The 13,128-nt window shown below is 38.9% G+C and overlaps 1 protein-coding gene across 5 annotated transcripts in view; it reads left to right on the forward strand.

The window, feature by feature from the left end:
• The window catches only part of LOC309648816 (uncharacterized protein), a 211,750-nt gene that overhangs the window by 30,490 nt on the left and 168,132 nt on the right, over positions 1-13,128 (forward strand). Inside the window, exon 2 of one of the 5 annotated variants that reach the window (XR_014256805.1) lies at positions 8,165-8,273. The exons of 2 other annotated variants lie outside the window; for them this stretch is intronic. The gene's annotated coding sequence lies outside the window, so the exon portion shown is untranslated. Of the gene's footprint in view, positions 1-7,086; positions 8,274-13,128 lie in introns of those variants that run through there. 2 more of the 5 variants (XR_014256806.1, XR_014256808.1) reach the window with 2 other exon arrangements.

The raw sequence follows: 13,128 nt of genomic DNA on the forward strand, positions 1-13,128 counted from the left end.
AAATTTCTGATTGTTATAGGCACATGGGGATGAAATTGATTTTTGTATACTGATTTTATATATAACACAACTTTGCTGAATTATTATTCTGATAATTTATCAGTAGATATTTTTGGATTTACTGTCTAGACAATTTTACCATGTATGATTAATGACATTTCTGATTCTTCTTTTTCAGTCTTTATTTCTCTTATTTATCTTCCATGTTTTACTCTGATGACGACCCTTTTCAGTACAGTGTTGAACTGAAATGAGGATGCATGTATCTTTGTTGCTGATTATTAAGGGAATTCTAATATTTCAATATAGTATTTCGTTTGCTGTGGGATGTTGACAAATTTCTTTTGTGTTCCCAGCTTGCTAAAGAGTTTATAAGAAGGTCTTGAATTTTACCAAGTGCTTTTGTGTGTGTGTGTGTGTGTGTGTTGCACATGCTTGAATCATGCTTTTTATCCTTCAATCTGTTATGTGGTAAAATACTTGACTTTAATTAGTTTTTATCTTTAAAACGATAGTCCTGGATTTGGTTTGCTAGTATTTTATGAGGTTGACCTATAATTTTCCTTTCTCTTATTGCCTTCTCTTGTGTTGAAATTATTCTAGTTTCATAAAAATGGAGTAAGTAGTGATTCCTTTTTTTTTTTTCTTAACAGAAGAGGTTTATAAAGTTGAAATAATTAATTTCTTGACTGGCAGAATTTACCTTCAAAACTGTTTTGGACATTTTTTTTTCTTTTTTCTATGTGGGTTTGATTTTTTTAAAAATACATTTATTTATTTATATTTGGCTGAGTTGGGTCTTCATTGCTGTGCACGGGCTTTCTCTAGTTGTGGTGAGTGGGGGTTACCCTTTGTTGCGGTGCGTGGGCTTCTCATTGTGGTAGCTTGTCTTTGTTGAGGAGCACGGGCTCTAGGTGCGCGGGCTTCAGTAGTTGTAGCACGCAGGCTCAGTAGTTGTGGCTCGCGGGCTTTAGAGCACAGGCTCAGTAGTTGTGGCGCACGGGCTTAGTTGCTCTGCGGCATGTGGGATCTTCTGGGACCAGGGCTTGAACCCATGTCCCATGCATTGGCAGGCGGATTCTTAACCACTGCACCACCAGGGAAGTCCTGTGGGTTTGATTTTATTTTATTTTATTTTTGTAATGTATATTTTTTAACATCTTTATTGGAGTATAATTGCTTTACAATGGTGTGTTAGCGTCTGCTGTATAACAAGGTGAATCAGCTATACATATACATATATCCCCATATCTACTCCCTCTTGCGTCTCCCTCCAGTCCTCCCTATTCCACCCCTCTAGGTGGACACAAAGCACTGACTTGATCTCCCTGTGCTATGCAGCTGCTTCCCACTAGCTATCTATTTTACATTTGGTAGTGTATATATGTCCATGCCACTCTCTCACTTCGTCCCAATTTACTGTGGGTTTGATTTTAATGACTGATTAAATTTCTGCAATAGTTATAGGACTATATAAATTTTCTTTTTCTTTCTGGGTAAGTTATATTTCCCTGTGAAATTATCTATTTTGTATAATTTCCAGATATATTGGTATTAAATTGTAGATAATAGTCTCTTTGAATTTTTTGAATCTCTACTTTTTTCCCAATATTATTTGTGCCCTTTTTAAATTTTTTTCCTTTGGTTAGTTGTCAGAGTTTTACCCATTTTATCAGTACATGACAGGACCCAGTTAAGGCCTCCATATAAACTTTTAAGATCCTGACGGATGGGTGTGGAGATCTAATCAAGACAAGCCTCATATGTTAAGTTCCCTTGCTTGTTAAACCTGCCACCTACCAATCTGGAGTGGCCTACCTTTTTCCAGTCTCTCCTTGCCCTCCGTGTACAGGGGCCAGTTTGCAAACCAACACTGTTTAAGTCTTCCCATTTTTAATAATTGGGTTTTGCCTTTTTATTATTGATTTATAGTTCTTTCATATGTTTTCTGGCTATGAGTCCTTTGTCAGATATTATGTGCTACGAATTTTTTCTTCCAGTCTGTGCTTGCTTTTTCTTTCTTTTAATGGTAACTTTTGAAGAGCAGAAGTTATTCATTTTAATGATATCCAGTTTATCAATTTTTTTATGTTTAGTGTTTTCTGTGTCCTTTTAAGAAATCTTTGCCTACCCCAAGTTTGCCAAGATATTCTCCTGTTTCTCCTAGAAGATATATAGTTATAACTTAAATTTTGTTCTATAGTCAATGCACTTTACCTGAAAATATCTTTATTTCAACTTTATTCTTTAAGGATATTTTCTCTGGATATTAAATTCTGGGTTGGCAGGGTTTTTTCCCTTTCTTTTAGCACTTTAAAGATGTTATCTCTCTGTCTTCTGACCTCTGTAGTTTCTGATGAGAAGTGAATGGTAATTTGAATTATTGTTCCACTCTTTTTCTGGCTGCTTTCAAGATTCTTCTTTATTACTGGTTTCACCAGTTTGACCATGATATGTGTAGGAGTGTTTTTTGTTTTGTTTTGTATTTATTCTACTTGTGAACTTCTTGAATATGTGAATTTATCTCTTTTACCAAATTTGGGAAATTTTCAACCATTCTTTCTTTTTTTTTTTTTTTTTTAAACATCTTTATTGAAGTATAATTGCTTCACAATGGTGTGTTAGTTTCTACTTTATAACAAAGTGAATCAGCTACACATATACACACGTTCCCATATCTCCTCCCTCCCGCATCTCCCTCCCTCCCACCCTCCCCATCCCACCCCCGCAGGCGGTCACAAAGCACCAAGCTGATCTCCCTGTGCTATGCGGCTGCTTCCCACTAGCTATCTATTTTACATTTCAACCATTATTTCTTCAAATATTTATTTTGACTCTTTTTCTTTCTCTTTGCCTCTGGTACTCCAATTACACATATACTAGACAGTTAAAAAAATTTTCCATAGGCCCTGAGGCCCCACACATATGCCTCAGAGAGTATGTCTGGCAATTCTCCTGTCCTGTCTCCAATTTTTCTCACATATACTTAGTAAATGCCCAAGGAGCAAAGGTGGCCATAGGTACAGACTCTGCACATGGTTGCTGTTAGGGATTCTAAACCATCATGCTGACTTTTGTTTAATCTCTAGAAATTCATTAAAAGTTCAGTGCTTTTCTTATCCATCTGTGGCAGCCTCCTCTGCCTTCCTCTGCTGTACCAAAGATGAAGACAGCCATGCTTGTCTGTTTTGGATTTTATTTCATTAGGTTTCATTGCATCCTCAGCTCTCTGATGTACCTGAAAAGACTATGAGTTTGTGGCGAACCACCTTTCTCTCGCTTTTAGGGTGGGAGAGGCATTCTCTTGCAACTTTCTACATCCTAAGTGGAAGTAGAAGTATCCTACTGGTTTTGACATGCTATATTTAAATTTAAAAAATTATCTTTCCATTCTGAACATGTTCTAATTTCCATGATGGGTTTTTTCTCTGACTTCTGTGTATTTCTGGTATCTTTAAATTTGTAAATATACAGTTATAAAAAATTGTTATTTTTATTATTGATTCCTAACTCAGTTATATTTGATGAGATTAAGCCAGGTATGCTTTGGAGTGTTTAATATTTATTATGATTTGCCTTATATCTTTGAGTGGTCAGTTTTTATAAATGTTGCATGTGAATGAAAAGAGTATGTATTCTTTTTTTTTTTTAAATTTATTTATTTATGGCTGTGTTGGGTCTTCGTTTCTGTGCGAGGGCTTTCTCCAGTTGCGGCAAGTGGGGGCCACTCTTCATCGCGGTGCGTGGGCCTCTCACCATTGCGGCCTCTCTTGTTGCGGAGCACAGGCTCCAGACGTGCAGGCTCAGTAACTATGGCTCACGGGCCCAGTCACTCCGCGGCATGTGCGATCCTCCCAGACCAGGGCTCGAACCCGTGTCCCCTGCATTGGCAGGCAGACTCTCAACCACTGCACCACCAGGGAAGCCCAAGAGTATGTATTCTTTAGTTATTGGTTCATTAGACCAAGCTGTTGTTCAAATGTTCTTTCTAAACTTTATTAATTTTTGTCCTCTTGATTATATTTATTTATTTATTTTTGGCTGTGTTGGGTCTTCGTTTCTGTGCGAGGGCTTTCTCTAGTTGCGGCAAGCGGGGACCACTCTTCATCGCAGGGCGCGGGCCTCTCACTATCGCGACCTCTCTTGTTGCGGAGCACAGGCTCCAGACGCGCAGGCTCAGTAGTTGTGGCTCACGGGCCTAGTTGCTCCGTGGCATGTGGGATCTTCCCAGACCAGGGCTCGAACCCGTGTCCCCTGCATTGGCAGGCAGATTCTCAACCACTGTGCCACTAGGGAAGCCCCGTCCTCTTGATTATAAATTGCTGAGAAAGGCATGTTAAAAATCTCCTACTATGACTGTGGATTCACCAGTTGCCCCTTGTAATCCTTTAATTTTTGCCTTAGATATTGTCAGCCACATGATTAGATGTGTATAAGTTTAACCTTTTATTATTGCGTGGTGACCCACTTTAATCTCATAAAGTGTTTTTTGCCTTCAAGGTTATTCACCTTTAGTTTATGCTCCTCATTCTGGTTTCCTTTGTCTCTGGAATGCAGGAATTTCCCTTTTTTTTTCTGTTGAACTCGATTATATGTTAAATTTCCCCCCTCCCATTTTGTCTAGCATGTCAATGTGTGTTTGTGTGTGCATGTGTGGTTGCAGTTGCTACACTAAGTCTGTTTACCCTCTAGCCCTGCTGTCCATCAGGGCCTCTCTCTTCATCATGACCTTTAACCTTCTTGTGTCATCATGAACTGCTTTTTTTCATGTCCCCATTCACATTCCCCAGCAACAGACTCTGATTGGCCTAGCTTATCCTTTTCCTCCAGATCCACCGTAGGAGACCTGGCCCACTTATAAGTTAGCTGCCCTTGGGGCACATGCCCATCCCAATTCAACTGGGTCTGTGAGCTGGACAGCTTCACGTACAGAGGACTGTGGAATGGCATACTGGCCAGTTTGGCCCTTCTGTCTGTGGGCTCTTAGTGAACTGGGCTTTGTTTGGTTGTCAGCCTCGGTTTCTTTTTTTTCTTTTAAATTTTATTTATTTATTTATCTATTTATTTTTGGCCTCACTGCATGGCATGCAGGATCTTAGTTCCCTGACCAGGGATCGAACCCATGCCACCTGCAGTGGAAGCGTAGGGTCCTTACCACTGGAGTGCCGGGGAATTCCCCCAGCCTCAGCTTCTGTAGCAAGGAGTGTTCTGTCCAGGATCTGCTGCCACCCAGCAGTGCTGCATGGTGCCTCATTGAATTGCACAGCCCCATCTGGAAGCCAGGGCCTTTTGCAAGGCTCTGAGGAAGGCTGGAGATTCACATCTAGGGATATAATCAGTGTCCTTGCCTCTCAAGCCAGCTCAATGTTCATTATCAGGCCTTCTCCCCCATCACTCCAGTCATCTGCCCCAAAGTCCCTTTTATCAGAGATAAAGGTCATGTTGGGAAAATGGTTCTGAAATTGGCTGCTGGGCAAAGTCTTATAAAGCAGAGCATGGAAAACAGGCTCTTATGATTTTTTTATGGAAGAGTAGTCTAGCCTGTCTGGGATCAGTGAGGTCTTTAGTCAGAGCTATTCTGATCTTGAGGACCTGTACAAGTGTGGGAAATTTTCCCCACTGAAGTAATAGAATCTAGTATTTACTTCAACTCTAAGACCCTCTGGGAGCAAGTCTTGGATATTCATCTTCTTGACCTGTTCATCAGCATCTTTGGTGAGTGATACGGGAGATTCACTAACCTCAACTGACAGCGTGATAGGTTATCAGAGCTGGAAGGAATCTCAGGAATCTCCTCCAACCCTCTCACTTCACCGTGACATGACTGAGCTCCAGAGAGAAGAGGGGGCCAGTCCAAATTCTCACATCAGATGGTGGTAGAGATGGGACAAGGACCCTTGTACCTTGACCTTCCCAATCCAAGGCCTTCTTCCTCTTATCTCACTCTCCTCAAAGGCAGAGCACTAAATCATGCTTGAAGTTTTAATATTGTTTTGACAGAGTTGACTTAGAATCTGCAGTGACAGAAATGTCTAGAAATTAAAACACAGGAAGACCTGTGGTCCCTTGATGTGTAATTGTGGACCGGGGTAAATGACTTGAGTGGGTAGCCGGGGGTGGGATCTACGCACAGGGCCTTTGAGGTGTGCGGAAAATTATAAATGCTACTGTAAGCCTTGTGTTGTGTCACCCTGCTCAGAGGAGGGACAGTGGTACTTCCATCTTGTTTTCAGTGTTCTGTGTTTCCCTTTTTCCTTCTTTTTTCAGTCCATTCCTGCCTTCCTCTCTTCTCCCACCGCTTTCTTATATACCATTAACCCCTCGTTTCTGCAATCTTTGTTTCTTTCCCTACTAACCTCTGACATAAAGTATTAATTTTTGGCATTTTTTTCCCTTTCTTTGAAGTGCTCCTGCTGGCTACAAAAACTTCCAATTAAGTTTTTTAAATAAAAGATAGAAGTTAAAAGCAACTGCTGCCTGGGGTTAGCAGGATAGAAACTTGTAGTTGCTTGAAGCTGTACTTCAAAAAGAGAAAACTCAATTTTAAAAGTGTAGAATTTTACTCATATAATACATTGTGTTCAAAAAATGACTCTGTGGATACTGTAGGCTGTAGAGGAGTCAGACGACAGGTCACTTGTTCTGTTGTATTTATTTACAGAGTATTCTTTTTCTGTGTAATGTTTTCCATCTAAATAAAAGTGAAAGGAGGGCTTCCCTGGTGGCGCAGTGGTTGAGAATCTGCCTGCCAATGCAGGGGACATGGGTTCGAGCCCTGGTGTGGGAAGATCCCACATGCCACGGAGCGACTGGGCCCGTGAGCCACAATTACTGAGCCTGCACGTCTGGAGCCTGTGCTCCGCAACAAGAGAGGCCGCGATGGTGAGAGGCCTGTGCACCGCGATGAAGAGTGGTCCCCACTTGCCACAACTAGAGAAAGCCCTCGCACAGAAACGAAGACCCAACACAGTCATAAATAAATAAATAAATAAATAAAAGAACGTGAATTTTTAAAAAAAAAAAAAGTCAAAGACCGAAAATCTATTAAAAAAAATAAATAAATAAAAGTGTAGAATTTTACTCATATAATACATTGTGTTCAAAAAATGACTCTGTGGATACTGTAGGCTGTAGAGGAGTCAGACGACAGGTCACTTGTTCTGTTGTATTTATTTACAGAGTATTCTTTTTCTGTGTAATGTTTTCCATCTAAATAAAAGTAAAAGGAGGGCTTCCCTGGTGGCGCAGTGGTTAAGAATCTGCCTGCCAATGCAGGGGACACTGGTTCGAGCCTTGGTCTGGGAAGATCCCACATGCCGCAGAGCAACTAAGCCCATGTGCCGCAACTACTGAGCCCACGAGCCATAACTACCGAAGCCCGCGTGCCTAGAGCCCGTGCTCCGCAACAAGAGAAGCCACTGCAGTGAGAAGCCCGCGCACCGCAACGAAGAGGAGCCCCCGCTCGCCACAACTAGAGAAAGCCCACATGCAGCAACAAAAACCCAACGCAGCCATAAATAAATAAATTAATTAATTTAAAAAAAAGTAAAAGGAAATTTTTTGGCATCTGGATCCTTGTGTATTCTGTTCTCAGTAACATTAATTTAATACTGAGATTCTCATCTTTATTAACTGAAGAACTTTTACAAAGTTCTTACATAAAGTTCCTTTTATGTGCTATCGCATACATACAAAAGAATGTATGAATGTATCTTAAACCTCTTCTTTAGCAATTTCTCTTATTCCTAAATTCCACTTACAATAGACTCCCCAGAAAGTGCGGGTGTAGTCTGAGAGAAATCACAGGGGTGAGGAGTCAATTATTCAGTTTTACACGGGCAGCTTCCTTTATGGGCACGTGTCCAGGGTGCTGTGCACACTCTTGGTTGCCAGGAGGAGACACCCGCCCAGGCCTCTCTTTCCCTCTGCCTCAGGGCTATTCTAGCCAGAAAGTTCTAGCCATGCCTTTAATTCAGCATTCAGAGGCCCCAGCAAATCAAAGTGCAGCTTCCTAGAAAAACTGGAGCTGACTAGCAACATGGACAAAAGAGGGGAGACTTCTGAAAAATCACTTTTTTTTCTCATCTTCATCCTAAATCCAAGGAAGGTCAAGGAGGAGAAAAATAAGCAATCATCATTAAACGCAGTGTTTTTCAAACTGCAGGCTGTTTCCTGTTGGTGGACCATGAAATCAATTTAAAGGCGCGTGACCTGCATTTAAAAAAAAAAAAAAAAGGCATGAATGGAAAATAAAAATATGTGGCATAGTGAAGGTAAGTGTTGTTTCAGTGAATCTTTATATATGTCTGTGTAGCCACAGACACACAGACAGACAGACAGACAGACAGACACAGAGGAACAAGATACAAAATTTCTTACCAGGGGTTGATATGAAAGAAGATGGAGAAGCAGACTGGCTTATTAAAGAGTGTGGAGCTTCTCCTGTGTGTCAGGCCCTCTCTCTGGGCAGGAGTCCATGGTACCATTTTTTAACCTGTGATCTACCATCCTACTGACATCGTGCTTTTTGCGAGATACTGTCATCTTTTCCTAATTTCCTTGCCTGTGTGCTACCATTAACATTCTTTCCTAGATCTTGCCTCTGGAGCTCCACGCCCACCCACCTTTCTCTACATCCATATCCACCTTCTCTAGTCTAGCCTTTGTCATCTATCATCTGGGAGACTGCCTCCTGTAGGGTGTTGGGGGTTTTGGGAGACTAGTCAAGGAAAACGATATGACCGTGAGGTGACAGTAGCACACACAAGCTTTATTGGGCAATGCTTTGACAGTTCCCAGGTGAGGAAGTCCCTCTCAGTGGGGGTCTATCCAGAGGCCAGAGCATGGGGGTTGCTGTTCAGAAGGGGAGGTGACAAGGGGACTCTCGGTGGGGAGAGAGCATTTATGTGTCTAGGTGGAGTCCCTCAGCAGCACAGAGGGGAGGCTCTGGGTCAGGGCACTCTGAAGGACAGTGGCAGCTTGAAGTCTTGTAACCACAAGCCTCTGCCTTATCAATGGACTTCAGATGCTGGGTGTAGTTTTGTGGACCATGCAAGACAGGGAGGCCCTAAATGGCTAAAAATCTGCTTGTTTGGGCTATTTTCAAACAATTCATATGTAAATTTTGAGCTTGGTGTCCGTGGGCTCTTGAGCTAACCATCTCAGCCTGCAGTGAAGAAATAAACAACCGAGGGGCCAGTATACAGAGGCCATTTCAGGCATGTTTATGTAATACCCCTTCAATCCATTCTCCACACAGAAGCCAGAGCCATCTTTTAAAATTGCAAATCAGGCCTTGTCACTCCACTGCTTTCTCATTGTTTCCATTTGCCTGTTAACCTTTGCTGATCCCTTTATTTTCATCCTTTCTCAATCATTTCCCTTCATGTGTGTCTCTTGTGTACAGCATATAGGTGAGTCTTGCTTTGGGAGCCAAATTGGAAATCCTGTTTTAATAAATCAGTTAATCCTCTCAAGGGCTTAATCCTATTCACATTAATTAATGGTCTCTGCTCTGTCATATTATTTTATAATTACTGTGTATTATATTTGCTGTATTTCCTTCTCTAGTTGATATTTTCTTTTTTTACATTAATTTGGGTATTTAGGGAGGTTGATATTTTTGTTCTAGTAATTACCTCTGTACTTAATCTTATTTAACCTTCTAATATCAGGTTTGTTAGTTTTTTATTTTAAAGCCTTATTGACATCCAGTTTACATATCATATGATTCAGTCATTTAAAGTATGTCCATTGGTTCTTAGTATATTCACAGATATGTGCAACCATCACCGCAGTCCATTTTAAAACATTTTCATCATCTCAAAAAGAAATCCTGTATCCTTTACCTGTCACCCCTATCCCTCCTCCCCCAGCCATAGGCAACACCCAGTCTACTTTCTGTCCCTATAGATTTTTCTGCTCTGGACATTTCATATGAATGGAATCATATAATTTGTAGTCCTTTGTGACTGGCTTCTTTCATTTAGCATAATGTTTCAAGGCTTATCCATGCTATAGCATGTGTCAGTTTTTCCTTCCCTTTTATGGTCGAATAATATCCATTGTATGGATACCCTATATTTTATTTATTCATTTATCAGTTGATGGACATTTGGGTTGTTCCAACCTTTTGGCTATTATGAATAATGCTGTTATAAGCATTCATGCACAAGTTTTTGTGATACACTCATTTCTCTTGAGTGTATGCCTAGGAATTGCTAGTTCATTTGGTGGGTGGGTGGTCTACATGAAACATTTTGAGAAACTACCACTGTTTTCCAAGGTGGCTGTTCCATTTTACATTCCCACCAGCAGAGTACGAAGGTCCTGATTTCCCCACAACTTCACAAATGTTTGTTATTTTTGAATATCTTTTTGATTATAGCCATCCTAGTGGGTGTGAAGTGGTATTTCACTGCGGTTTTGATTTGCATTTTCCTGACTGCTAATGATGAGCAACTTTTCATGTGCTTGTTGGTCATTTTTATATCTTTGAACAAATGACAGTTCAAGTCTTTGCTCATTTTTAAATTTGGTTGTCTACTTACTATTGAGTTGTGAGAGTTCTTTATATGTTCTGGATGCAAGTCCCTTATCAGATTTGCAAGTATTTTTTCCTATTTCATGGATTGTCTTTTCACTTTCCTGACAATGTTCTTTGAAGCATAAAAGTTTAAAATTTTTATGAAATTCAATTTATCTATTTCCCCCACTTGTTTGCTTGTACTTTTAGTGTCATATCTAAGTAGGATTTGCCTAATCCTAAATCATGAAGATTTATGCTTATGGTTTCTTCTGGGAGTTTTATAGTTTTAGCTTTTATATTTAGGTCAATGATGGATTTTAAATGAATTTTTCTGTATGATGTAAGGAAGGGGCCCATTCTTATCCATTTGTGTGTGTGTATATATATATATATATATATATATATATATATATATATATATATATATATATTCAGTTGTTTCAGCACCATTTATTGAAAATACTATTTTTCCCTTTTTAACTGAATGGCATCTTGTCAAATATCAATTGACTACACATAATGAGTATTAACTTCTGGACTCTCAATTGATCTATATGTCTGTCCTTAGGTCAGCACCCCACTGTCCTGATTACTCTAGATTATAGTAAATTTTGAAATGGGTAAGTATGAGTCCTCTACCTTTGATCTTTTTCAAGATTGTTTTGGGTATTCTAGGTCTTTCCACATCCATATGTGGATATTTTAGAATAGCTGGACAATTTCTGAAAAAAGAAAGCAGCTGGAGTTTTTATATGGATTGCATTGAATCTGTAGACCAATTTGGGAATTATTGCCATCTTAACAATATTAAATCTTCTGATCCATGAACATGGGGTGTCTTTCCATTTATTTAGGTCTTCTTTAATTTCTTTCAATGTGTTTTATATTTATATTTTTTGTATTTATATTTTCAGAGTAAGAATATTATACATCTTTTGTTAAATTTATTCCTAAGTATTTTATTATTTTTGATGGTATTATAAATGTAATTATTTTCTTAATTTCAATTTTCGATTATCAGTTAATAATGCAGAAAAATACAATTGATTTTCTATATTGATCTTGTATCCTGTGACCTTGCTAAATTTGTTTATTAGTCTAGTAGTTTTTAGTGGATTTTAAAGGATTTTTCTATATGCAGTATCATGTCATCTACAAATAGAGACAGTTCTACTTCTTCCTTTCCAGTCTGGTTACACTTTATTTCCTTTTCTTTTCTAATTGCCCTGGCTAGACCCTCCAGTATAATGTTGAATAGTAGTGGTAAGAATAGACATCCTTGTCTTGGTCTTGATTTTAGGGGGAAAGCATTCCATTTTTCACCATGTTAGCTATGGGTTTTTCATAGATACCCTTTATCATTTTGAGGAAGTTACTTTCTATTCCTAGTTTTTTGATGTTTTTAATAGTGAAAGGGTATTGCATTTTGTCAAATAAATTTTATGCATTTATCAGGATGATCATGTGTGTGTCCTTTGTTCAACTGATATGGTGTATTACATTGATTTTTGGATGTTAAACCAACCTTGCATTCCTGGGATACATCCCACTTGGTCATGGCATATTATCAGTTGTATAAATTGCTGGATTTTGTTTGCTAGTATTTTTTGAGGATTTTTGTATCTATATTTTTAAGAGACTTTTTTTTTCTTTTCTTGTGATGTCTTTCCCTGGTTTTGGTATTAGTGTAATACTGGCATCATAAAATGAGCAAGAAAGGATTTTCCTTTCTGCTATTTTTTTTGAATAGTTATGAAGAATTGATATTAATTCTTCTTTAGATCTTGGGTAGAATTCATCAGTGAAACCATCTGATTCTGAGCTTTCCTTTGTGGGAAGTTTAAAATGACTAATTCAGTCTCTTTTTTCAGTAATAGGTTTAATGTATATGCTATATGCACCCTAAGTAAAAGGCAGAGATTGCCAGATTAGGTAAAAAGTAAAACTGAACTATATACTGCCTACAAGAAACACATTTGAAATTTAAGGACGTAAATAGGTTAAAAGTAAAATGATGGAGAAAGATATTCTATGCAACACCAATCAAAAGAAAGCTAAAATGGCTATATCACATGCTGCCATGGAGGCCTCCTGACTTTCACACCATGCTGTGAGTAGATAAATGGCTGACCTGAACTTGTCATTGAACTCTGGTTCAAAATACCCCTTGTTCATTCAGTGGACATTTTTCCTTTCCTAGAGCTGTTTTAATGGATATTGACTCTCAGTCACTGATATATGATTTTCAAGTTTATTCTGAAAGTATGAATCAGGATCACATGATAGCAGAACTGGATTTTTTAAATATCTGAAGTTAAGGGTGTACGTGAGTATATTATTAGCAAATATTTTTCTCTTTAGACATAACTGGATTCTTAGGGGTTATTTGGTAGTCTTGGTTCACAAAATTTCAAAATTAAGGCTTTTAAACATTTGTTCTTCAAACATTAACTGGGTGCATGTTACATTATGGGCAGTGTATACAGGCTTTGGAGTCAGGGAGATGTGAATTCAAGTTCTGGTTCTTCGTTTGCAGCTACTGTGCCTTTGGGCAAATCACTTAACCGTCTGAGTCATGATATATAAAATAAGCTTCATAA

The sequence above is a fragment of the Balaenoptera physalus genome (assembly GCF_965194825.1).
Source record: "Balaenoptera physalus genome assembly, chromosome: 19".
In the NCBI taxonomy this organism is placed as follows: Eukaryota; Metazoa; Chordata; class Mammalia; order Artiodactyla; family Balaenopteridae; genus Balaenoptera; species Balaenoptera physalus.